Genomic DNA, 24,911 nt, shown 5'->3' with positions numbered 1-24,911 from the left:
GTGGCAATTAAACCCCCCAAAAAGGATTCGAACACTTCGTGCCACGACGGTTCCCATGGTTGTGCTATGGTGTCGGTGTGCGGGAAGAGAACGGCGGGCGGTAATAAAAGAACACGAGCGAGATGCTCGCGAGGGGGATGAGGCACAAGTATCGTCGACAACCCTGGCATGATGCGCACGAGAAAGATCCCCTGCGTTGCGGCGGAGTCGTGAGACCGCAGTAAAAAAAAGAAATGGAAACCGAGAGAGGAAGAAACGGCGGTGGACCCCGGCGTGGATGCTGCGTCGGTACGCAGAGGGCAATATTTACGAGAGGGGTTGGGTTCTGCGAGTCGGGTTCAGCCACGGAACGTAATTGCACCGGCTTGGGTACCCTGATTTATTGGGTTATTACCGATCTCGGCGCAAGAAGAACGCGTGGTGTATGGGCTGCCTCGCCCGCGACCTGGTCCTCCGAGATCTGACAAAATGGCGGAGAAGAATATTGTTAAACGTACGCATATTCTACGAACGTAGTCACAACGGCAACATAAAGAATTGATGGAAGCTTGCTTAAAAATCTATAAGAGACTCGCGCAAAGAAATTGCAACACTTGTTCAAAATATTAAATATATACATATAATCGTATAAATTTCATGTTACTAAAAGTAAAAGTGACAAGAGATTAATGAACCGTATTTCAACGCGCAAATAAAAATCATAGCATAAAGAAGCACCAATTGACCGCGCTGCTTATATCTTTATAATTCGTAGCGAGACGCCAGTTAAGTGATCAAAATTACACGGCCATTAAACCACAATGTGACATTTATTACTTTCGAATAAATACCGTATCATTTAACTGTCAATAATTCTGTGTCTTCTTCGATCAAGCGCTATGTATTTTTCGTGTTTAGTCTCCAGTTAGTTAAACTATATAATAATGGTCATTGAACTGCAAATAAAACATGTAATGACACGACAAGTCGCGATGTCTATATGCAAATTGTACCATGTAATGTAACGGTATAAAATACTATAAAATGTACTATGAGACGTAAATACAATCATGTTTCTCACATGTAATCATAAGTTGACCTTAGGTAACTTAGACTTAGACAGATAATAAATGATTATTATGTTTCCTTTTTCTTCATACTTTATATACGAGCAGTATATGTTGATATAGTGAACAATAATAACGAGTTACAAAATGCCTTCTTTTCACATGCCTATTCCATCAGCTCGCCGCGTGCAGCAGCGTCTCGAAAGGACTGGATCAGCGTGTAAAAGAATGAAACAAAGTGCGCTGCGTCTACCTAACATCAAATCTCGCATTGCGGCGCGTACGCCTTCGCTTTTACGCGTGGCAAATAAAACCAAGAGTCAGTCGACATCGAAATTATACGTATAGGTGGCATTGATGTATGGCCGAGCGGGTTTTGATAGACCCGACGGCCCTCGCGGCCGAGTTATAATCGCGCCGCGCATCGCATCGTTTTCTCGCCGAGCCGGAATCCTCCATTTTGAAACACACGCCGTGGTAACGTTAATGCCTGGTGTTTGTACCGTAGAAAGGATCAGCGCGGGATCATTGGATTTCAACTCCTCCTCAAAATCACAATTATTATTTCCTGTGAATATTGCACGCGCGTTCTTTAATTGCATATTTTTTATTGAGTATTGAACTTATTCATTCTATTTTACCTTAAGTTAGCTAAAGTCAATTTATATAATGTATGAAACGCTTATTTCAATAAGAATAGATTAATATAATTCATTCGATATCTATACAATTAAGGTACGAATTTTCGTATTTTATCATCTTATTTACTCTTTGGCATAAGAATTATGTATTAATATTGGTAAACCATCTTTAATTCTACAGCACGATAGCTAGATTTGAATCTTTATCGTGATCCACAAAGTAACATACGAGCGTCATGTTTCGCGTGCCGTAAAACGATAGCCGTAAATATATAATTAATTAAGTGCTAGTTGATTACTTTCCTGGGATCGCTAATGAACAAAGGCCGCCGTCCAATTTGTTAATAGGCGTTCTTATAGATTTCCGTTTAATCGCTGAAAACATTCTCCTGCAAATGTTTTGCACAAATATGACTTTTATTCGATTCATATTTTTAGCTTCATTTAACTGATATTGGGCTTAGGTAATTATATATAACGATACGCGTAAATCAAATTGGAACATTCTAATCCGCTTGCGTGATGTAAGAAATGATTTTTTCGAAGGCGTCGCCGATTCGCGAATTCCGAAATAAAGCTTTGCTTTTTGCCGGCGTGCCCAGCACGACTGAGTATGGGGAATGGGTAGAAGCAACCTCGGCCTCAGGATATAAATCTTCCGCTGACAGATGCACCGCCCTCGACGTTCTGCATCGACCAACCAACCGACCAGAATTTCTAAGGGTTACGCCCTGAAAAACCCAGACTCGCCTTGGATGCCTATTGCATTTGCATGTCATTTCGAAGAAAACTATATCCCGCGAATAAATCTATAAGAATGAAGGAGAAGCTCAATAAAACCGTCCGATGTATACGGTCCTTTTAATCACTCTTTCTCGATGAAGCTCGTTGTCTTTCTTACGTATATACGATGCACAAGCGTGATATATCTGATTTGACATTTCTATTCTTTGATCAACATAGTATCGGAATTCATATCTTTAGTGCAAAATTGTTGAAATTCGGATTTATATTTAATTAAAATTTAATTAGGATAAAATTCGATAAAAAATTAAAGATGCATTTTGTGTATTTAATTGTGCGGCTAAACCGCGTATGTACATGCAGTGCTTCTACAAAGAACGCGATAAAGTGCCACGATGGTGAATAATTGGCAAGCAATTCCACGATGCGGCGAGTTCTACGAATTTTTGATGGGATTAATAAAATGAACGTGGACATGGGAGGAAGTTAACCTCGAGAACGACGTGTGTCGCGTGATTCGTGAATTCCCCGCGGTTGGTTCTAGCCTTCGTTGTACTTGCATTCGTGACGATTCGCGCCGTCGGCGAGTACGTATAGCATGCGTTCCCGTACGCAACGATAGATCGTCTTCGCACGTGTATGCGCCTTCGGCTACATATACATCAACACACGTGTGACGAGTTTTCCTCCCTCGAGGATACGCGGACGCTAGCCTGTCACGCGATTCTTCTGCAAGAATTGCATCGAATCCCGCTGTTGCTTCGAGGACTTGAGAAATTTCAAAAAGCTGCTGTTCCAGAAAACGTATCACCGTTTTTTATTAAGCTTTGAGACATTCAAATTAAAGTAGTTGATTTTTTAATAATATTTAAACGTATATTAAAAATAATAAAATATTTATGTTGAGTGTGTAAAGTTAATGGAGTAAAAGGCAGTGTGAATTATACATGATAGTTGAGTTTTTTAAACATTCAGAAATTTATAGTTATTGTAATTTTAATACGCAGAAGGCGATTGCTAAAAATCTAAATAATATAGTAGTGAAGATTACTATTTATGTAAAGAAATATACAAAAAGTTAATCGGCGTAGATTCTATAACATGTTCTACAGGGATCGGGACATGTTATACTAACGGAGAATATCTTATCGTTGCGGACGTTCTTTCCGCACTAATAGTGCGGAATCTCGTTCTTTCCTCGCCGCTCTCAGCACTACCATTGTACGACGCGGCAGAGATCGATGAATATTCACGAGGAGAACAAGCCCGATCGCTCTTCCTCGCGACGGCCCTGACTTATGTCTACTGTCGGATTTTTCATTATGCCGTCGTACTTGGCCTGAGATTTAATACGAACGTGAGGCTTCCTGAGAGCCTATCATAATTCTCTTCCCTCCAACTCCAACATGTACTTCTTACTGATATTACTCCATCCATTTTAAAGAGACGTTTACGATGTACTTTGTAATATCGATTTTGTAATCAAACGACTCAAAGGAATTTTTCAAAGATGTAGAATATATGCACGACTATATACAATATTTACATAGTAAAAGGCATCGTGTATCTGCTGCAGATTTTTTAAGGCATTACAGATTTTTTAAATTCTTTAATTAATTTTTTAAATTAAATCTTTATGAAAAAAATTCCTTTAAAATTACATGTACAATAAAATTATATTATTCGCTGGCGTCAGGATTAACACGTAAAACACAATACGTGAAATTCAATTACGTTGCGTTCGCATCGAAGTTTCGTTCCCGCCATTTCGCAAAACGTTGTGAAATTTTCGTGCGGCTCACAGTCGTTCGGCGGGAGGACTTGAGGTCCAGCGTCGGGGCCCGGAGGTCGTGCATCACCAGAGTCTGGCAGGATAATAGCTCTCCCTTTCGAGGAGTCTTATTGTCGGACCATGCGTCAAGTGATTGATAGGCACCGAACCGTAAGAGCGGAGCGCCACGATATTTCGAAAGCTGCACGCGCAGGGCAAGAAAACGACGGCCGGAGAGCTCGTGATGCGAGGAACGCGCGCGGTACGCCTGCACGCGGAAACTCGCGTGAGAATCTCACTGTATTCCGGCCGAGTCCGCCCGCGGACTCGGATGCAATCTTCCTGGATCACGGTCATGAACTTCCTACGTGGAGAGCGATCAAGGCCGCTAGTTTCGCAGCGGACGGAGAAAAATCGATAATCTGATATTTCGTCCGCAACGCGTAAACACGCTATCTTATTACGAGCTGATACGGGGCATCTTCATTTTCAATCTGGTAACGGGTAATAATGCCAAGACATTGTATGCAACAGAATACCGAAAATTATTTGAACAGTTATTAGACACATCGGCTTTGTTACACTTTATTCACATGATTGTGTCCGTTGTGGAATGTTTCAATTTTTCTAATTGAGAGTAGTCTCGCATTAAATTCAATATTTCTTTCATTTTTAATGCTTTAGAAATCATAAAATTATTTTAATATTAATAATAAAGTTTAAATAAAGTGTAGCAAATAGATAGGAAAGGTTTATATTATCTGTAATTTTAAAAAGCAAATCGCCATGTGTCAAATACGCACGAATAAAAGTTTAATATTAAATTTCTAAACCGTTTTCTCTCTAACCACGCGAGTGCATCGCTCGTCGTACGTTCATCCAATCATAGTTGTCGCTCCTTAAATCCAATTCCGTCGCAAACTGCCTCAAAGTGATTTTCCACGACGGAACTAGAACCGCAATAAGGAGGGTGTGCTGAAGAAGGTAGCAATTTGACCGGCCGGCGGAGTTCGTTGCACCTTGCTATGTCGGGGCTCTTTCTTCCCTCTTTTAACCATCACGTCGCTCGATTTTTGGTAACAGCGCCAAGAACGGTGTACAATGTCAATGTTGTGCGCGCGGTTGACATGGTGGTAGGCGGTTCGTCTACCGGGACGCTCATTATCCCAGGAGAATATTGGTTTCGGAGGCGTATATAATGTCGGAGACCGGTGGTCATCTGCCGCGTGGTCCGCTCTGTATGTCAGGTGGAGCCATGCAGCAGGCTGCGCGACTCGACCTCTCTTGCTCTCGCATATCATTATGAAAATTGTGCTCGAAAGGTGTAAGCCGCGAGTTGTAAGCCGCACGGCCGTGCATGTGCAGCGGCGGCGGCGGCGGGCACGCGGGCACATGCGTGCTGTATGTAATTCCTGATTGAAGGGATCGTCCACGGAGAAATAGCCAGGCTCGACCGTAACCGACACGTGGTTCACGCCCGAACGCGGAACGAACAAAAGCTGGAAACCCTTTAACACTTTAACTCCTAGCCTCGCGTGTAATCGCCGGCGTAAACAGACTGTACGCTTCGCGAAATGAGTAACAATGCTCATGCCGCCGTTGCGCGTTATAATCTTATAGTTGCTCGGGGTTCGGTTGGCATTCCGCGTACTGTGTCGAAGGGTTGGTGCGACAAGGGCAAGTGGAAAATATACAGATAGAACAAAGCGCAAGTGAGCTTTACTTTCTCAGACAAATGCTATTCCGGAATATTTCGAGGTAATACGGAATTTACAACAAAAATTACAAGTTTGTAAAGTGGTGGTATTCGCCCAATTTAACCGTAATTACGGTGATGCATAGCTATTAAAAATTATGGCTTCATACATTTGCCTCGCAACCGGCAACACACTCTGACAATTCTTCACTGTATCTTCTCACGAACACTTCCCAGGCGACTGAAATAACGCGACGTAAGCCGTCGGCAAAGCGAGAGCGTACGCAGCAAGAATCGCGTGGTGTTAACTACGGAACCGGCAACTTCCGACGGATGGAAATGCTTGGAGAAGTCTCTCCCTTCGAACAAGAACTACGTTGATGCACATTCCCTCGAAGAGTCTCTCGCCGTACGCGATGCGCTCTGATATATGCAGACATACAGCGAGGAATCTGCTTTAGATACAAGTCCCTATAGCATGCGAGCACGTATCCAAGCGTGTCTACCGGGCGGTCGGTCCGGCATATTAGTTCTGCAGACGTTGGCATGCGTATATCGGTCGTAGTGGATGTATACAAGGCGCCCGGGCTATGAGCTACCGCCACCGGAAACCATTCTTTCACTGGCCGCCCTCTCGGTACCTTTTCCGGTGCGGAGACTGTAAATCTCCCGTGGCACGCCAACCGTTCCGTGGAACTCGCCCAGAGTCCTCTAAGGTGCGCTATTTTCATGGCTCACCCCCCGGCCTTGCCCTTCCATGATTGAGCGGCTTAGATCACCTCCGCCGATCGACGAAAGCTTACGAGGTACCGCGCGGTGAGTTACACCCTCCTCAGGCGCCTAGGAAGTTTCTGTCGGAACACGGTAAGCTATACGGTGGTTATAGTTGACCGGGGCTAACCGCCGCACTTATACGAATGTGTTATTCGGTTTCGTTTTCGCTCAGACGAGTCAGCTAATACCAGGTATCCCGCGCGCATCGGTCATACTTAATTACGCGCAAATGAAAGATTCGCGTAGGCCGCCTTTTAGTTGTTATGATTTATGCATGAGAGGTAGTTACGTATAAAATTTGTATCAGAGTCTTGAGGCCCGAACTGTTTACATAAACTGTGTTAATATCATATTCAGTGATAAAATCGCGCTTGAATTTCTTCCCGTTGGATAGCAAGTGGATTAAAAAATGTATTTTATAAAATTGTAATATCCAGATGAGATCTCATAAATCAGTATATAATTATTTCTCAAGTCAATAACTAGTTGACGTTGACTATCACTACCGTTTAATCATTCTTTAGATATCATATTTAGATATTATAATTTTTGTTGATCAGCTTCCGGTTACTTCACGTATTTATAGGCATATAGTAATTATATGAATATATTCGTGAGAAGATAACGGTGCGAAAAATATGTGCGATAAACAATTCTCTATTAACGCCGCGCCATCATAACGGTTTACGTGGAATGCTTTCTTTCACTCTATCTCCTCTATCTCATCCTTCGGCGTCGTCGAAGCGAGACTTCATGCCACGGCGAAGTTTTCCCGATGTAAACACCGCGTCTAGGCTCTAAAAAAGGAGCGCACGACCACAAAAATGCATTTATAGCCATCCGCTTCCACCTCCGGTATTCGTCATCGTTTACCCGTCTCTTCTTTGTTAGTCCTGTTACCTTCGTCGTCTCCAAGGCATACTTGATCGCACTTTATGGCGTTCCCGTTAGGATATTGCGATAAATTTCAATCGGCAAGTTCTGCTTATCTTGGTCCATTATCACCATTTCGAAAGCATCGTTGTCCCATTTATCTTTCCACGTTATGTTCAACAAAGCTTTAAATAAAAAAAAAAGATCTCATAATCGACATGCTACATTAACTGCATCTCAAAGCCACTCTCGGTAGATCTGTAACGGTTTTCACCCAGCAGCTATAATCGTCTATTCGACCTTCCTCCACTCGTCCTTCCGCTCACGATTACACCGGAGGCATTTGACGTGCGGTCGTCAGAATAGCTCTGCATCAGCTCTTCGCGGCGAATCGGTCGCATGCCTTGCGGTTAAAAGGTACGCAGGTTCGAATCATCGGTATCGATTCGGAGCTGATGCCAGACGCCACGCAATAGATCGCTACTATTTCGATTTAGTGTATGATCGAATGGAATATTTTCCTGACCATCTCTGTTCTTTGGTATAATATTAGTCAAATTCAATTTTACAGATTTACTCTTTTTTCTCAGATGGAAAAATCTTCGTAAGAATATAAAATATGAAAACAAAAATAAAAGAGTATATAAAAGTTTCATTAAATAGTTTAGTAGACCAATGTAATTCAAAATCGGTTTGTTTAAGAAGGGTTTACACATAAAAAATTTGACCCGGTGACTATTCTTAAGACTATTACTTAAATATTTATGAAATATTTTTCCGTAAGGAAACTGACATTCTCTTTCAGACTCAAGATGTTAATTCGAATACTTCAAAGTCACACAACCGTCGAAATTTTGACACTCTCCGCGACGGTCGCCGCAAAGTATGCGACCGTTCCGATCGCGTGGCTTTTGCGGTCGTAGGAAGAGACGTCGTGCAGACCAGACACCGCGCCAAAACGGTGAAATCGATCCGCGTCTGACGGCAGACGCCACATAATGGATCGCCGGTGCTCCAGTCTCCTTCTGCATCTCCTCCTCCTCCACCCCTTCATTCCGTGCTCCGTATCTCCGAGGCCTGTGCGGACGTTTGGGTCGCGATGCCTCGCGGTGGCTCTCGCGCGGATTCTGGCCCCCGAGGGGGCCCGAAAACCTAGCCTCAAAACGCACGCGGATAATTGGGGATAATGTCGGGGTTGCCGGGGCCCCGTAATTGCACGAGACCAGGCCCTTTCCAGGTCTCGCGCTCCCCACGGTCTCTCTCTCTCTCTCTTCCTCGCTCCGCACGGCTCGCTTGGCCCTCGCGCTAGCTGTCTGTCCGTTTGTTCCTTCGTTCGTTCTGGTAACGTCCGTCTGTCGACCGCTTTCGCAGAACCCGATAGTACTAATTCGTCGGTTTGTTTCGTGCTGCCGTGTTATTACAGTTCGGACCCGCGTAGAGTGGGTCAACGCGGAGCGCCAAGTTCCTGCGATCCGCGGCGAAATGCGGCCGCGGCTGCTTCTGACCCCGCAAGCCGGCGATTTCGAGACGGCGTTCTTGAAAACTATCTTCGTTTTATGCATCATGCGATGTTACATTCTTTTAACGACGCGATTGCTTGCGTCGTTTGACAACAGGAACAGCGCTCCATTTTGTTTAGACCAAAGTGTCCGATAGAGCACCATACGGTACGGTGAAAGTAGCAAACTGTTAGGTAACCAATAATGAGCAAATTACACACATAGCCAGATAGTAATAACATGTTGTATCATTGATGATTTGCATAGATAACACGTAAGACGCATATAAGACGTAATAATCGTATGGATACGCAACGCAATAACGATATCGCTTTGCCGCTCAGTTTAAACCAGCTTTCAATAAAGTTGCGTGAATGCATAATTTCTTAATCAATATATAAATGCTTGCCAATAATCTTTATCAATAACATAAACATAGAATTAAGTTATAAAAGAAAATATTATACTATATAAAAGAAAAATTGTGATAATGCGCGGGGCAAGGCGATATCAAATTTTATCGTGCATCTAGAAATATTTTTTTATGTAAATGACTTATTTGTAATTTGTTCACGGATGTTCAACAACTGTATAACAAGAAAAGTACAGCAATAAAGAAGCGATAGAGAAAAATAGAAAAATAAATGCAAGAAGAAATGTCTCTTTGGAGTTGTACATTGCCGAAGACAAGTTTACGGAATGCATTTTCAAAAAAACTACGAAAAAAGGTTACTTTTACTGACGGAAAGATTTTCGACTAATAATTAGCGGCTCGTACCGTGTCGAGTAAATTTCAGTGAGGCACAACGCGTTTCGCGACCAACTTCCTGGTAGGTCCTGTTTTGCTCTTCAAGAATTTCAAAGAATTTGTAACGTTTACTTGCCAGCGAGTTGAGCTTAAAGTATCTTAAGAGTATACAGCTTCTTTGCTTTGCCTAAATTATTCTTCGATATGAAGCAATCTTCTTTGCGCTCTGTTCCAGACATGTTAGTTTTTTTCAGTATTATAGTCAACTTCATTTTCTAGTCATTGATCTTTTTAATACATATTTGAAATTGCTTTCTTAAGATTCTATCGCATTCTCGAATTGCTACACGGAGTCACTTTCTTCGAGCAAGAAGGAAAGGAGCAAAATAAAAAAAGTCAACAAAAGTCCTATAATACTAGTACATAATTAAGAAAATTTTCCTCATATAATATCCTTGAAAAAGGAATATTAACATATAATGTATATTCAATAGCGCTTAATGTATAAGTATCTAGCGCTGAATGATTAATACTTCAAAAGTAATGATTATTTAATCGTTAACGACGTTCAATCACGCCTCCTAAAGCTGCAATTTTATCTGAATCTAAACAGCATATTTTTTCCCTTCCTATGATTGAATCAACACAGAGGTAAAAATAATATAACGACAGACAAATCTCATCGTAGAACTGTAACACGCCCTGTAGAAATGCGCAGTCAACGACCTTAAATTACATCGTCCCTATCAGATCGAGTTTTATACAATTATCCAATCCGCTAATGAGACAAGGGTAAACATCACTCGCTTCTACTTTCATATGAATAAAAGACAATGTATTTATAGTTTCACACCTGGTAAAAAAGCCTTATGTGTACACAAACTAACGGAATTTGTCATAATTTTATTGTTTTAAATAATTCCTTTTAAGATGTAACGTAATAGAGCATCGTTTTTTATTTACTATTAAATTATAATAAATCAATGAGTGATTACTCATTAATATTTAATGTGCATTTAGTTATCAAACTTCGAAAATTGATGAGAAAAAGTAAATCGATCCTCTTGTACATGAACGCTTCGCATGGCCGTTTATTATTTATACGAGTAAGCCGCGATTTTTGAGGCATTAGAAATTCATGGACGGAACAGCTGTATATTCACCTGGCCTATACCTAGCCACAATCATTGATCGCGTGTCGAGCGTTTGAAAACACGCGTATGCATTGTCCGGATCGCGACGTACAAAAGTTCTTCCCCGTATAAATTCCATCAATTGATAAAACATTGCACGCTATTTACATTTGCGTTGTGATCAAAATATAAGGCAAAATTTCAAAAAGATAAAATTAGTTTATTACATAAAAATATTTAAATAAATGTATAAAATAAATAATGATAATACAGATTGATACGTTCAACGTTATTGTCACATCTAATAATCATCATTTGACATTTAACAAGTCGATATGGAAAGGAGAGAAGATGGCACCGGGACCGATTTCTATGCATCGGTATCTTCTAAGCAGACAACGTTACAAATTAGCAGATAATCAATTAGCTCGAACTTCCGGTGTGCTTGAGCAAACAAATGACAGAACTCGTAGCGCGGCTCGTAAAATTTTTGGTAATTAGAGACTGCTGGAGGCGCAGGGCGGGGTCAGGACCAGACCTAACATCGTTTCTTCGTGTGGACGTATACTCCACCACGGATGGAATCACGCGTAAAAAGAGTGCAGCAAGTTTAATTTTACCGAGGGCGACAAAACCAGCCTGAAATCTGCATATAGATAGGGTCTTCTGTGTAATAGAGACGTAGGAACGAATCTCGTAGAATTCCAGAGTTTTTCTTCTAAAACTCGGCCGTTTCTCGACTTTCTCGGAATTTTGCGGCTCGCGTGAAGCGCATGTTCCGAGACACCGCGCAGTTTCTTTCCAGATGCTACCCAGATCGAACGATATATAGTTGTTACGCGCGAGATCGTGCTTCTTATCACGAACAATAGACAGGGAATTTAATACGTTGTTATCATTTATAATTATCCCACCGACGTTTAACAATTCTATATGCCGCGTTCGTAGAATTGATATAATTATGAACGGAAAAGATACTTCCTTGCGCTCAACTCAAACCGTTATATGAAGTAGGTTAGTCGATTCATAATTCATATATAATAATTTTATACATGTTCATAAATTCATGTTGTAATAAATTTATAAATACAGCGAGAAAACAGTAGCATAAGAAGTAAAATTAACACCTCATCAGCCACTTTGCCATTAAAAAATACCCTAACATATTCCAGAACTGCCTAAACACCTGGATGCAACATGAAACAGTCCAGTAAACAAGAAACATCAAGAAACATTTCAACTACATTACAACGTTGTAACGTTAATACAATGTAGTTGAAATGTTTCTTGATGTTTCTTCTTGCTTACTGGAAGGGAAATATACATGCGAGAAAAAAAAAATTTAATTTCGACATCCGTTGCCAATAAGAAGATCGGAAGCTAGTTTGTAATTACTTCGATCTAATAATAGTCGCGAATTAATGACGACTATTATTATCGCGCACGCGTCCACGCGTCGCAAGGTACGCGGAAGGTTCAGCAGAAAATCATCAAATCTGAGACCCCGGCCAATTTGGGAGCCTTCAATCCTTCACACTCGGCGGCAGTTTCGGTTCCTCATGTAGAGGTTTCCGTCGTCAGGATCACACGCGATATTCCGACAATCCCCGATTGGTAGCCGACCGTTAATGCCTGATCGACGGCGCCAGAATCCGAGGAACCCGGTCGCGTCCCCCGTCGCTGTGAGACACATCGGCACATTTCGGGCTATCATTAGCCGCATCTGCCGTGCGGTTGCGAGAGAAGAGATATAAAAAGGGGCTGTAATTACCACCTTAAACGACGTATATTCCTTCATTCTTACGTCTCAGTCTTTGTTTCCGTGGCTGCGGGTTCATCGTATCATCGTTAAAATGATCCTCCGCGGCTGGCTCGGGTCGAAGGTGCCCATTTGGAGCCCCGGGCTTTAGGCGTGTTTCGACTATTTCTCCTGTCCGGCACGGATGTACTCCGTCTCGTTTTCGAGGAAACGGAACACGAGTAGATGTCACGCGCCCTTTGTCATTAATTTTTGGACGAAATAATCCAATCGTTCCTCAATTTTAGACATTTGCGTCCGATCAGTAAACACATGGTATTCAGCGTCAACACTTATGAGTTTCTTCTAAGACAAATGCATCTGCTATAATATAATTCCAAGTTATATTTAATGTATTTATCTCCTTGAATGTGAAATTGATGAATTTGATAATCACATTCAATTGATACAAAAGTATAAAAATTGTTGCAAAGACTGATGGGTGGTAGCAGGTGCTAATGTTTTTGCCGTCGGAAAGACAAATGAGCGTTGCGACGGTCGGCGCACATGCTTCGCGGAAGAAATCGCCGACGGTGATCTCGCGCGCGGCGAGTTCAATCGACCGAGAACTTTTTAAAATCAATCAAGGACATCCGCGTGGACGAGATCGCGATTAAGCGTCCTTGTGGTAGTTCAAGGCTGAAGTGTCTCGGGCACACAAGATGAAATCGGAAGGTGGACCGACTCGCCCGCGGCTCCATCGAAATCCGTGAACGGGTTTCGGTACATTGATCGAGAACGGGAGTCCGTTCGATAACTAGGAGGATCTTATCTTAGAGGGCTCCCAGTTTCGACGGTCGCCGTACCTCGAGCTCTTAAAGGATGTACCCTCGAGGGACGACCGTGCTTTGAGGGCGCCGCATCGCGCCAACCACGCCTCCTCCACCGTTATTTACCTCCGTCCTCTTCGCCCTTGCGATTTTATTGCCTTCTTCTCCCCCTTTTTCGACGTTGGTCCACCAAGCCCGGGAGCGATAGATACCTTCGGCATCAATAATGGACGCAACTGGGCTCCGTCGATCTCGTCGACTTTACGAAGAATTGCAATGTATACGGAAGATTTTCTTTTCACGTCGAGAAATAAACATTCTCTATAATGCATCAAATAATAGCAAAGATGCAAACTTATATAATGATAATAATAATAATGATTATTTTAAATTTTGTGGATTCAAATATAATAATCATAACTTTATTTTGCTAAATTAATTGTAAAGAAAATTAAAATAATCACAGTATTGCTGTACGTATAAAAGTTGCAAATATAGTAAACAATCAATGACAAGATTATCTATACATTGCATTTCAGTAATAACTAGTTTTTCCTCTAATGTTTATATATATATTTCAGACTTAGTTTCAGATTCGATAGCAGAACAACTGATGATTTACAAACTATTTGCAAGCAATATCTGGAATTATGGATCATATATGTATTTGCGCTATAATATAACGCATTATAAAATTCCGACGGATAAAGCATCAGCCAAATAGTCCTTATATCGTTAAGCAGCACAATGTACCTTGGCAACAATACCTACACTCAAAACCTAACTACTATTATGATACGGTAGAGAATAATGCATTTAATACGTGTACCTCCGTGTTATCTGATTTCATAAACTGACGGTTAAACGCTGACTCGTTGTATATTTTCTGAAATTGCCAGTGGACAATGAATAGCGTCTTTATGCATCCATTAACGATCATAAGTCGAGTAAACACAGGCGCTTGTAAGTGCCACCCGTCGTACCATGGTATTTACGATATTTTAGCGTCGTGGTAATACCCGCGTTTAACTTTAACACATGTTTAAAGATGATTCCGTCAAGATGATTTTACCATCGACAAAATAAATCTCGTTAGGACGCTCGCACCAATTCATGTTTTAATTTTTGCATCATGGCTTCTGGGAACAGTTGCACGATCGATCTTCTGGGTTCTTGATTTTTTTCTCGATGACCGAAAGGGCGAAGAATGCCCTCCTCATAGCATCGAGGTTTTTAATAGCATCTAGCTCTAGATCAGATAAGTTCTAACAACGTTACGTCATCTAGATCGCCTCGGAGGCTATAAAGGATCATCGACATCCCTCTTGAACTTCCTTCATTCTTATTGCAATAACCTCGGTATCCGAAATTCTTGCGTAGGGCAGAGAGGACGCTCACGGCTGAATAAGCGACGAAGAAAAGAAACTTTGAGCACAAAGTGAACACCCCAGTGAGGACGTAACTTCCAAGGATATAAATCTCCCGGGACAGTGATGCTCCTGCCCCCGGCAGGGAATTCGAGAAGAATTCATTTGGGGAGGCGCTACACGTTGAAGACGAAGAAGCCGTGCAGGATAGCGAATTCTTTTCGTAGCGACAACTAATAATTAAAAGTCGTCTGTTAGTAGCCGATTGTTTCTATCAACCAGTCAACTCTATATAAAAGCCACTTTTCGAGCTACTGCGATTGATCAGATAATAATATTCCAATCTCTTAATAAAATAAAATAATTGCAAAATTTTATTAACTATGGGAAATTAATATTCAATCTGTTTTATAGAAAATGTAGCAAATATCGGTTTCCCTAATTTTATTGTAAAGTTTATTAATGTTAAGGGTTTTTCTAGAGCAAACTTGAACACTGAAGCAGCAGCTATTATTGTTCTGTGTAAGCTACATAGGTAGTTATTAAGTTATAAGCTATTTAGAAGACCTAGCTCATCACATGTACATATTCCCATTATGCCAAACATCCAAAGTAAAGCACTTAGCAAAACAGTAGCTTAGAAGAAAGAAAAGAAACTTTTACGGGAAATCTTATAGTCGGTCATTCTTCATTATCACAGCAATGCTGTTCCACACGTAAAAATTGAGTGCAATGTAACGCCTAGCGGGAGAAGGATGAACGTTCACCAAAATGGCGATCATCTGTCTGCGCTGCACGCACTTGGTAGCACGAGTATAATCACGCACATGTCTCAAAGCTAAAAGTTTCATTGATACTTTACGGTTCTCATGCGTCGTCATAACACGTGTGAGCGAGAACACTTCACTCTTATGTCACCGGAATCAAAAGAGATAAAATAATACAATTGACATATTACGTCACCTGTCACGATTTCGATGAATATAATCGCAAGGTTGATGGACGGGCTGACGCGCGATAGATTCCACAGAGATTATTTTTCAAGGTCGCCAAGATGGCGGCTATCGACGCGCGTCCCGGTGCTAAAGAGGTCGCGGAGTCATCCCCCGGCCGAAGTGACATTCGGGAACACGTTGGTCCCGTTGCGGATCGGAGCGCACGAGGCGGACAGGTGTAACGCGCAGCGGCAGTAGACACCAACTGATCTCACATAACAACGGCCGATAAAATTGTTGCGTTTCCACCAAAAATTATCCTCTTTTTTTCCCTCGCGGTATAAAAAGTACAAAATTGTGGTAATTTAGCCCCCACCAGAACGACGATGGCGACGGTGGCGGCGGCAGCGCTGCTCCGCTTGCTGCCCACGAAGAGAGGAGAGGCATCGGGGGTACGGGTGAAAGAGAGGGAGAACGAGAGAAGGAATTCCAGAGAGAAGAAGAGGGAGAGTGATAGCGCGAGACGAAGAGAGAACCGCAAAGGGAACGAGAGAGGAAGAGGTGAGGGACGGGGAGAGGGACGCAGGCGAAACGGGGGCCTTTCGCCTGTGAATACACCGCACTAACAACACGGGACAATTATGGTTCAATATAGCCGACGTTAATAGCAATAGCGGCTGCTTCGCACGCTCGGCGTTCTTCGTGTTCCGGCTTCTATTCCTCTCGTAGGGAAAAAAGGAGAACGTGAGTTGCACGGAATTCGCGCTTGCATACACGCTGAACCACATGTACGATAACCAATCAGCTATCACATAATAGTAACAAATGTTGAAGACAAAACAAACGTGCGAAAAATAATTTCCGTACAATTTAAGCGAACGATTAGAAATAGTACAATGGACACTTCTATTTCATTCTTCCTCGATTTCCGATCTTAAGAGAACTGCCAACTTGATATCGTCGAAACAAACTACGTCCTCGTTAGATCATTTTGTATCTTCTACGAGAAACATACCTCGAATTCGGCGCGGTCCGTCGACAGCAGAGAGTTGCGATCAGTTCAAAATTCAAAATTCGAGATCGGATGCGACCGGCGCGAAGAAGACTCCTCGAACCGCTCTGCATTTCGCGGGCACTGTTACTCCCTGACTCGCGTCGCCGTTCGTGTGAACCCGGCCGATGCTTTAAGCCACCGAGAAGGGGCATACTATGAAATTAGTATAATCACGATCAAAATTACTCGCGCCGGGTAACGCTGAACCACCAACCGCCGCTCAAATAACCCGCCCCGTCGTCGCCAATCGGGACTCGCGAGTCAGCGGCCATCTTGCGCGGTGCTGCATGCGCGTCGGAAGCCACGAATTACCGCAAAAGTGGATAATTTCTGCTTGCGGGGTGCGCGCCAGGCCGTCCACTGTGTACCGCTCTGCCGTACCCGATCCAGTTGCGAAACCTTCATAAGGAAGAACTTTGATAGAGTCTAGCGAATGAGAGGAATCGATACGAATAACCTCGATAAATTAATAACCGCACGGAATAGCTATGCTCTCTATGTCATTTTCTTAGGGAATGATTACGATAAAAGAAGAAGAGGAGCGGGAATGCTTGAATGCTCGAAGGAAATGCACGCATCAGGGGGAAAGAAGAACGAACAAACATAGGGGTTTGTTGGAAGAAGTAATAGATAGGGGAGATAAACATATTAAACTTATTGCAGAATTGCAGGACACAAAAACAGGCAGCAAAGAATAAGAATACGAAAAAGCATTTCTAAGAAGATGGAAAAAATAGATAGAACTTTGAATTATTCTTTAATTAAGTTGCGCGATTAACAACAATAACATTCAGCTATTAAACTTTAAGGATAGAAAAATTTATGATTACACAATATTGCATTATATTATTTGCATTTGCAAAAATTATATCTTGCGCAAGTATGTATTTAGCAAGCATAGGATTCTAATAGAAAGAAACTGCACTTTTCAGAACTACATGCGTCGTAACGGAAAAGTACGTTTGCTTCATTAGCATTTACGGATATGTCATTCATCATAGTTGAAGTCAGTTATCATAAACCAAATAGTATACCAATCAACATTATAAGGGATGACGGTTCTCCGCGATCACTCGCAGTATTTTCTGTTATAGGCACGCAGGATGCCACCGGCGATAAATTCCATCATTTTCCTCGCGCACGTCATTCATCATTGTAGATACTTTGCTTGGATGTGTATATACGCATACACACGTATTACTTCTCTCCTGATGACCGCGAAGAAACATCTCACGCGACCCGAATCCGCAGATCGCGCTCGCAATGTCGCTCACCCGGTTTTACCGCCGCAAGGCCCCCGGCTCCCGTTCGCAGCAGTACCGCAGCACCGTGTAATTAGTAAGAGCGAAATGTTTAGGCTGCTCTCATCCGTCGCCGAAGAAACGCCCCTTCATGTACAGGACATAGTACGTATTCCGGAGCGGTACCGGAGGAAGAGGAAATGGGATTTAGTATCTTGGAAGATCATAATTTAAGTAATGGTGTTTTTGTTCCCCGCATAAATTTTGAGGTATGAAAAGTTAATAGCTGTCGTGAAACATTGTTTCACAAAGATACAAAATTATGAAGGTAGAAAGTTACGTTAATAGATTTCGGTGATGACTCTTAGTAATGTAGAAGATAGGAAAGGTATTTCAATATTAAGTTAATGACGAAATGTTAATGACAAAATTTCATTTCTCTAAAATCAACTGGAATTTAATGGCTTAGACAATTTGTCGCGTTCTGTTAATCACGTGCATAGACGACTGTTTCGCGAGCGTAAAGCTTCAAGTCCCATTCAGCATCAGTGACCGAGCGGTAGACTGGCCTCATCATAATCTAATTAGTGACATCTGATAAATTTTTCTCATGTCCCTGTACACGCGCAATTACACCGGTGTGCAGAGAGCTTAATGCGGCCCAGCCAGCCGGGACCCGAAAGGCGCCATGTTACATTTCGTTACGTTGCGTTACGTTGCCCACTGATTATAGTTCGTTAATTATCGGTGGCCGCGGCCAACCGAAATTAGAGGATTCGAAGTCGCCACTCTTGTTCGCGCGTATTAAGCCGGAGTGAGAATAAGAGCACGAAGGTCGAGCCTTCCTTCGCATTGCGTACCAAAAGAAAAATATTAATCAGCTTCGACATGGTTTGCCCGTACGAGGGTAAGAGAGGTAGTTAATTCAGATTGACTCTTTGTGATCAGTTGTGCGATTAAACCTCGCAACTCGCAACGCTTAAATCGATGGAACAGTAAAATAATTACATAGCCGTGAACGGCTACTACATGTAATATTACACTGAAATACAAAATATTAAAAAAAATACAAAAAAAAGAAATATATTAAGGCTGTTAAAACACACTTGATCCATCCAAGATCAGCTACATTATTATTTCCTCTCCTATGCCTTTCACTTACAAAGACGTTACTTTATCCTACAAAAGACTCTTGCTCACCCCATCGAGATCTGCATTACAAAGGAGAAGAAGCGAAGAAGAAAGAACGCGACGGACAGAAAAGAAGGGCGTAGTGCGGGAGATTCCTGCCAGTCCTTCCGCCGTTTTTCGAGGCGTATCCTATCTGCTACACCCGGGGCACGAATACGAATTAGGACCGAGTCGCAGCGGGATCGGGGCCCGGCCGATTTCGTGTATACTGGCGCCTTGGGCAACGGTAAGTTGCTGCAGTGGGTCTAGCCACTGCTCTGCCCTCTGTAATTATACCGTGTACAGCCCACCGCCGCTTTACTCTTTCTCCGAGAGAGCGTTACTCCTCTCCCTTCGCTCCCCGTACATTTCTGTTCCTCGGCGATACCTCGTGTTGTTCAACGTACGTCTCGCCGTGGTCCCGCCGGGGGCGAAGGTTGCGCTCGAACAGCCGTCTTCAAGTACTTCCCTTCCCATCTCCCGCAAGTCCTCGTCCGAATCCGACATGTCGATTTTCTTACTTTCAATAATTAACTACCCTCTGTACCTGGCGTTGATAGTCAAATATTTAATAAAAAGAATGATTTAAAAATACAAAAATATGCTAAAATTATCTATTTTTATTTAAAAGAATAAAGATTAAGTTATGTAATACTATTTTTATGTAACTATATACGGCATTATAATTAGCACTAGTTATTAAAGTATAAGTAGTCGTTGTATATTATTTTTATAAGAGCTTCAACGAGGTAAGAACAGCCCCGTTTGATTGCAACAGACGATAAGTCGTGCGTCCCAACCTTTTACTATGACACTCCTGAAGCACGACTATCAAGTTATCGTTATTGCTCTCTTATCGTCGTATCGAGATTAACTTTACGCGGCGCGTAATTAGCACTGAGAAATTATTACAAGTAGCGCGCGCCCTTGATTTACGGGACAGAGGGGTGTATTCAGCTGCGCGCTGCCGCGCTCCGCGAGGCGCTTTTCTGATCTCGAGATTTCGCAATCTTGTATCTACCGCATTACGCAAAATCGTGCGAGCAATTATCTCACGCACACGCACGCACGTCGGCGCGGCGTGGCGCGTACCCTCCATTCATTGCGTCGGACATCGTCGCGGCCGATATTCAACGAGTACCGGCGCATCATCTGCATCTCGGTCGCCCGGAGCGGTCGGTGCCCCGTTGTGGATATTCGAGAGAGAGATAATTGGTTCGGGAGCGCCATTTCGTTCGCGCGATCACCCCGATATGTATCTCGATACGCATCTAGCGACGTCGTTCGACGGCGGCGGCGGCGGCGGCGGCGGCGCGATGGCGATTTCCGATGATTTAATATTCGTGAAAAAACGCGCCGGGCGCCTGCTGACGGACGATTGGTACGCAACCCCCTCAGGTTTCTTCAGCTTTGTTTTTCTATCGGCTTATTTATTCTGTAAATTATCGAGACGGCTATCTGCGTGTGTCGTGCCATCGTGTATAATCACGGAGACGAAAAGAAAAAAGAATGACTAGATCATTGCGCTGTGCGGACTTGCATCGAGTTTATCTTTCGCTCTATTTCTTTCTGTTGTTATATGAACGGCTGATTATTGTTATTTCCGTGATTCGCGGATAAAAGCGTATAAAATTTGAGATAATTTTATAAAGTCGAAATATTCATGTGTGTAAAGCGAAGATACGTCATAGTTAGGATGTATAATAGAGTATATAAATCAATATATATTACCGATTCGATGATGTTATTTATATTATAAATTATGAGATTGTCTCTTCTATTCATACTATTCATAGTAGTGTGTAAAGAAAATGAGTATAGTTTATTTATAGCTAGTAAGTTTAGAATATAAAATCGTTTGAGTCTTTCATTCATCTTACAACATGAGAAGAGTTTGGCGAAGATGTCCATGTAAAAGTCAATGACGCCAGTCCAGTGTGACGTGTCAAACATGGCTCGATTTATAACGAGAGTCTACAGTAGCCTTGATAAATTGCCATAATCTCAGTTAAACGCTCTGACTCATATCGTAGATATGATCGGCGAATACCGGCACGAGTATATACGGGCGCATGCAGCGATTTGCGTACAATACTTATGCATGTACATACGTAATGTATAAATGTTAATATTGTCACTTGCAATAGTAATTATTGCTGGATTGCTAAAATTGCTATAAAAATATGTCATCTTGATTATTGCATTAACCTGTATGCAACAAAAATTCTCTCAAAAGTAGGTATTTACAGCGTGAGCAGTTCAAAACGTAAAAGCTTCTATGTCTAAATTAAAAATCTAGTTTTGAAATCTTGACATACGGAAGTAAAATGCAATTTTCCGAAATTACTACATAAAAATGCATATTAATTTTAATCTTAAAATTCAAGACTTTTGAAATTTTTACATTTTTTTACTTTTTTTCGCAAATAATATATGGATTAGCTGCCAGAAAGGTTTGAGATAGAATCAATGAATGGCAAAGTATGTAAGAAACATATGCATGCATGCACACTTGCGCAAGCTACTTATACATTATCTTGGTTCTCCGTTTGGTATATATATATATTTGCTAGTACATAGATTTATGTTTTATTACACATATTTAAGATGCCGCGTGCAGACGCGTTGCTCCATAACGTACCTACATAATCGTTTCACTAATAAACTAACGCTATCCGAGACACCTGATAAAAGATAACGCGCGATGTCTGCCACCGCCGTGAAATATTGCCTGTTAACACGAATCAAACGAATTAAAGAATTAACGGGGATCTCTTGCCCACAATCTTTCCACAAATCTGGCGATTTATTTTCTTCTTGGGCTTTTAATATTTCTCTTTTTATCTAGATATTTATTTGCATACATCAGAATCTGTGCAAACGGCTTGCGACTCGTACTCTTTCACAAGTTCCTTAATTAGCCGTAATTTGGTGGGAAACGTTTCCTCGGCTCATAGATTCTAATTTTCTTGCACATGTACGGAAGGACGATGGTGATCCTCCCTGCGGCGTCATTATTTATGTATACATAAGATATTTTTAAATACATCGTCCCTTCAGACGGTAGATAATTAATTAATTGACCGTTGACTAATTATGTGAATTAAATAGTTATTCATGTTATATATCACGCGAATGTAATACCTGAGATCTCAATGATAAAATATCTACATCAACCTAATTTACTGTCGCTATTATAATTACATATTGTTTAATTAATCAGTTATTTGAAAACATATATTTGCGTATATTTTCTCTTACGCGGGAATATCCGCTAAATTAATGTTAGATAGACTTTATACATCTATTAAACGAACATGTCAAGCAACTAATCTTCATGATTATTGTTGTACTACATCATCTTTTGAGTCTATGTCAACTGAAGAATTTCACTGTCGAAAGCTGATTTTCTATGGAAATCAAAGAGCATAGAAACATTTCTGTTTCACACTTTCAAGCTGTCTTCTGTCTGTCTTCTCACACAGCTGACATCGTTTCTTAGCGCGCAAAAATAGACTATCGAGAGTACTGACTTATGAAGGATTGTAAATGTCACCATATTGAGAGTCACTCGCTCGGAAGACAGCCCGTGATCATCGGTTCGATATAATATGCAAGCATATGACGTCTGTCATGTCGAGCGACGCGTTTTCGATCCAAGTTCGCGTGCACGCAGATCGACCGATCATGAGTGTTAAAACCGAGCGTGATACCGCTTTTTGCTGGTTAACCAACGACGGCAACGACGTTATTGATGCCAGGTCGCATGTCCGTTTGCATGTCGAACCGTAGATTCGATTAGTCCTTATCGGCAAAAGCTCATCATCTTTTTGAGAAATTAAGCAACAGATCACGGGGTAGTTTTAAATAATTATGATAATGATGCACGCTTGCGGCCGTAACTGTAGCCGGCATAATTTATTTAAATTTCTCTAAAAACCAATTTTTGCTTGCTCACATAGAGTACACATGGTCCGTAGAGTACACTCATTTATACCTATCTCATTTACTACACACTATTGATAGAAATATTTTGACGTGTAATATTCGTCGTTAGAGCTAAAGCACATGACAGTACTCCCTTTTTTTCTGTCCCAAACAACATCCACTGACATCAATATCTGTCTGTAACTGTTGTCCACGTTTTGCAATCGTCGGACGATAATTTATTGGTATCTTCTGACTTCGCTGGAAAGTCCCTCTTGATTGCGACGAGGCCGGGAAAGGTGCGAGTGGTAATCCACTTTATTCGTCACACCTCGCGAGCTAACCCGGGCATTGATTTCGCATTAGCACGACCGACACATCGTGCCCATTCCGTTTCCTCCTTCTTCTCCTCCTCACCGTTGATGCCGATGTGTACATAACGCTCGCGCGTGTATGTACGCGCTCACGTGCCCTCGCCGCGACTCCATTCGTTCAAAGGGAGCGAAGCTTGACGCGGCCGAGCTGCAGCACGCAACACCGAGGGCAGCGGCGACCGCAGTATTAGATTAATGGCGGATGTACTTCACTTTCGGAGGGCGTCCATCTCTCTCTCTCTTTCTCTCTCTCTCTCTCTCGCCCGTCATGGAATTTCCGCCGAAAATAAGCTCTTCGAGTGGCGTCAACTAGACTTTGTGGATTATTCACCAATTTCGAATTCGATATCTTATTTTTACAATTACGATCAGAAAGCTCAAAAGAGCTTTCAGCAGTGAACATTGGTGATACAGCGAATCGATAGCGCGATCGCCCTTGACATAAATCGCAGTTGTGTACTGCGATATTAGAAAAACGACCGATGCACCGCGGAAATGATGAATTAACTGATTTTCGTAGATATTTAAGCTGGACGAGCTTGTTTTTTTTTTTATAATAAAAACATGGAAGAAAATTAACACTGTAGTTACTGGCTATATACAAATGAAAATTCACTATATTTATCTATTTATATCGCATAAAAGTGGAAAGACATTTCTCCCATCTAATTATAAATCAGTGATGTTCGCAGGTAGTCGAATCCATAAATATTAACCGATTTATTGCCGCTGCCGAATACAATTAACCGTTCGAAAAATATCGAAACTCATAAATCAGACTTGCGCCTCTATCCATCGTATCGTATCCTCGTATGTAAATCTCCGCGTCAGGTATCTGAACCAGTTTCCATCTCTGATCGATGCGGGATCGCGCAACTGCGATACTGGACGAAGCCGATCGGCGGGCCAGATCGCGGCACGACGGCGACGACGAAGTCGCGGCGACGTAAACCAACGTGGAAAAAACGACGCAAAGAGTTATAACCGTCAATGTAACGGGAGGAAGGGACTCGGTGTCTCTCTCCTCTCTCTCTCTCTTTCACTCTCTCCGCTTGAACAAGCGGCAGCAACAGCGATGGCCTCAAGGGCCGAACGTGGCGGAATGGGGAGATCCCCGACTACGATCGCACGATAAGATGCAGCGTTGTCGGTTGACAAAGGGTCGTAGGAACGCCTACTCAGATCGGACGCACAACCGCTTGCGGGGGCGTCCATATTAAAATCGGCCACCCGTCTCCTCCCTTCATCCCTGTTGCCCTTACCATCGTGCCCCACCATCGGGACCCTCGGTCCCGTGATCTTGTTTATTGCCCGCGACGTACATACCAGTTGCCAGAAAACGCGGCAACC

General features: G+C 42.2%; 1 long non-coding RNA gene across 2 annotated transcripts in view; it reads right to left on the bottom strand.

The window, feature by feature from the left end:
- Positions 1-24,911, bottom strand: part of LOC139813690 (uncharacterized) — a 36,746-nt gene that overhangs the window by 5,102 nt on the left and 6,733 nt on the right. The window contains exon 1 of one of the 2 annotated variants that reach the window (XR_011732219.1): positions 15,824-16,086. The exons of the other annotated variant lie outside the window; for it this stretch is intronic. This is a non-coding gene — a long non-coding RNA (uncharacterized lncRNA). Of the gene's footprint in view, positions 1-15,823; positions 16,087-24,911 lie in introns of those variants that run through there. 2 annotated transcript variants of the gene reach the window in all.

Source organism: Temnothorax longispinosus, chromosome 5 (genome assembly GCF_030848805.1).
Source record: "Temnothorax longispinosus isolate EJ_2023e chromosome 5, Tlon_JGU_v1, whole genome shotgun sequence".
Classification (NCBI taxonomy): Eukaryota; Metazoa; Arthropoda; class Insecta; order Hymenoptera; family Formicidae; genus Temnothorax; species Temnothorax longispinosus.
This window is presented reverse-complemented; position numbering and strand designations above follow the sequence as displayed.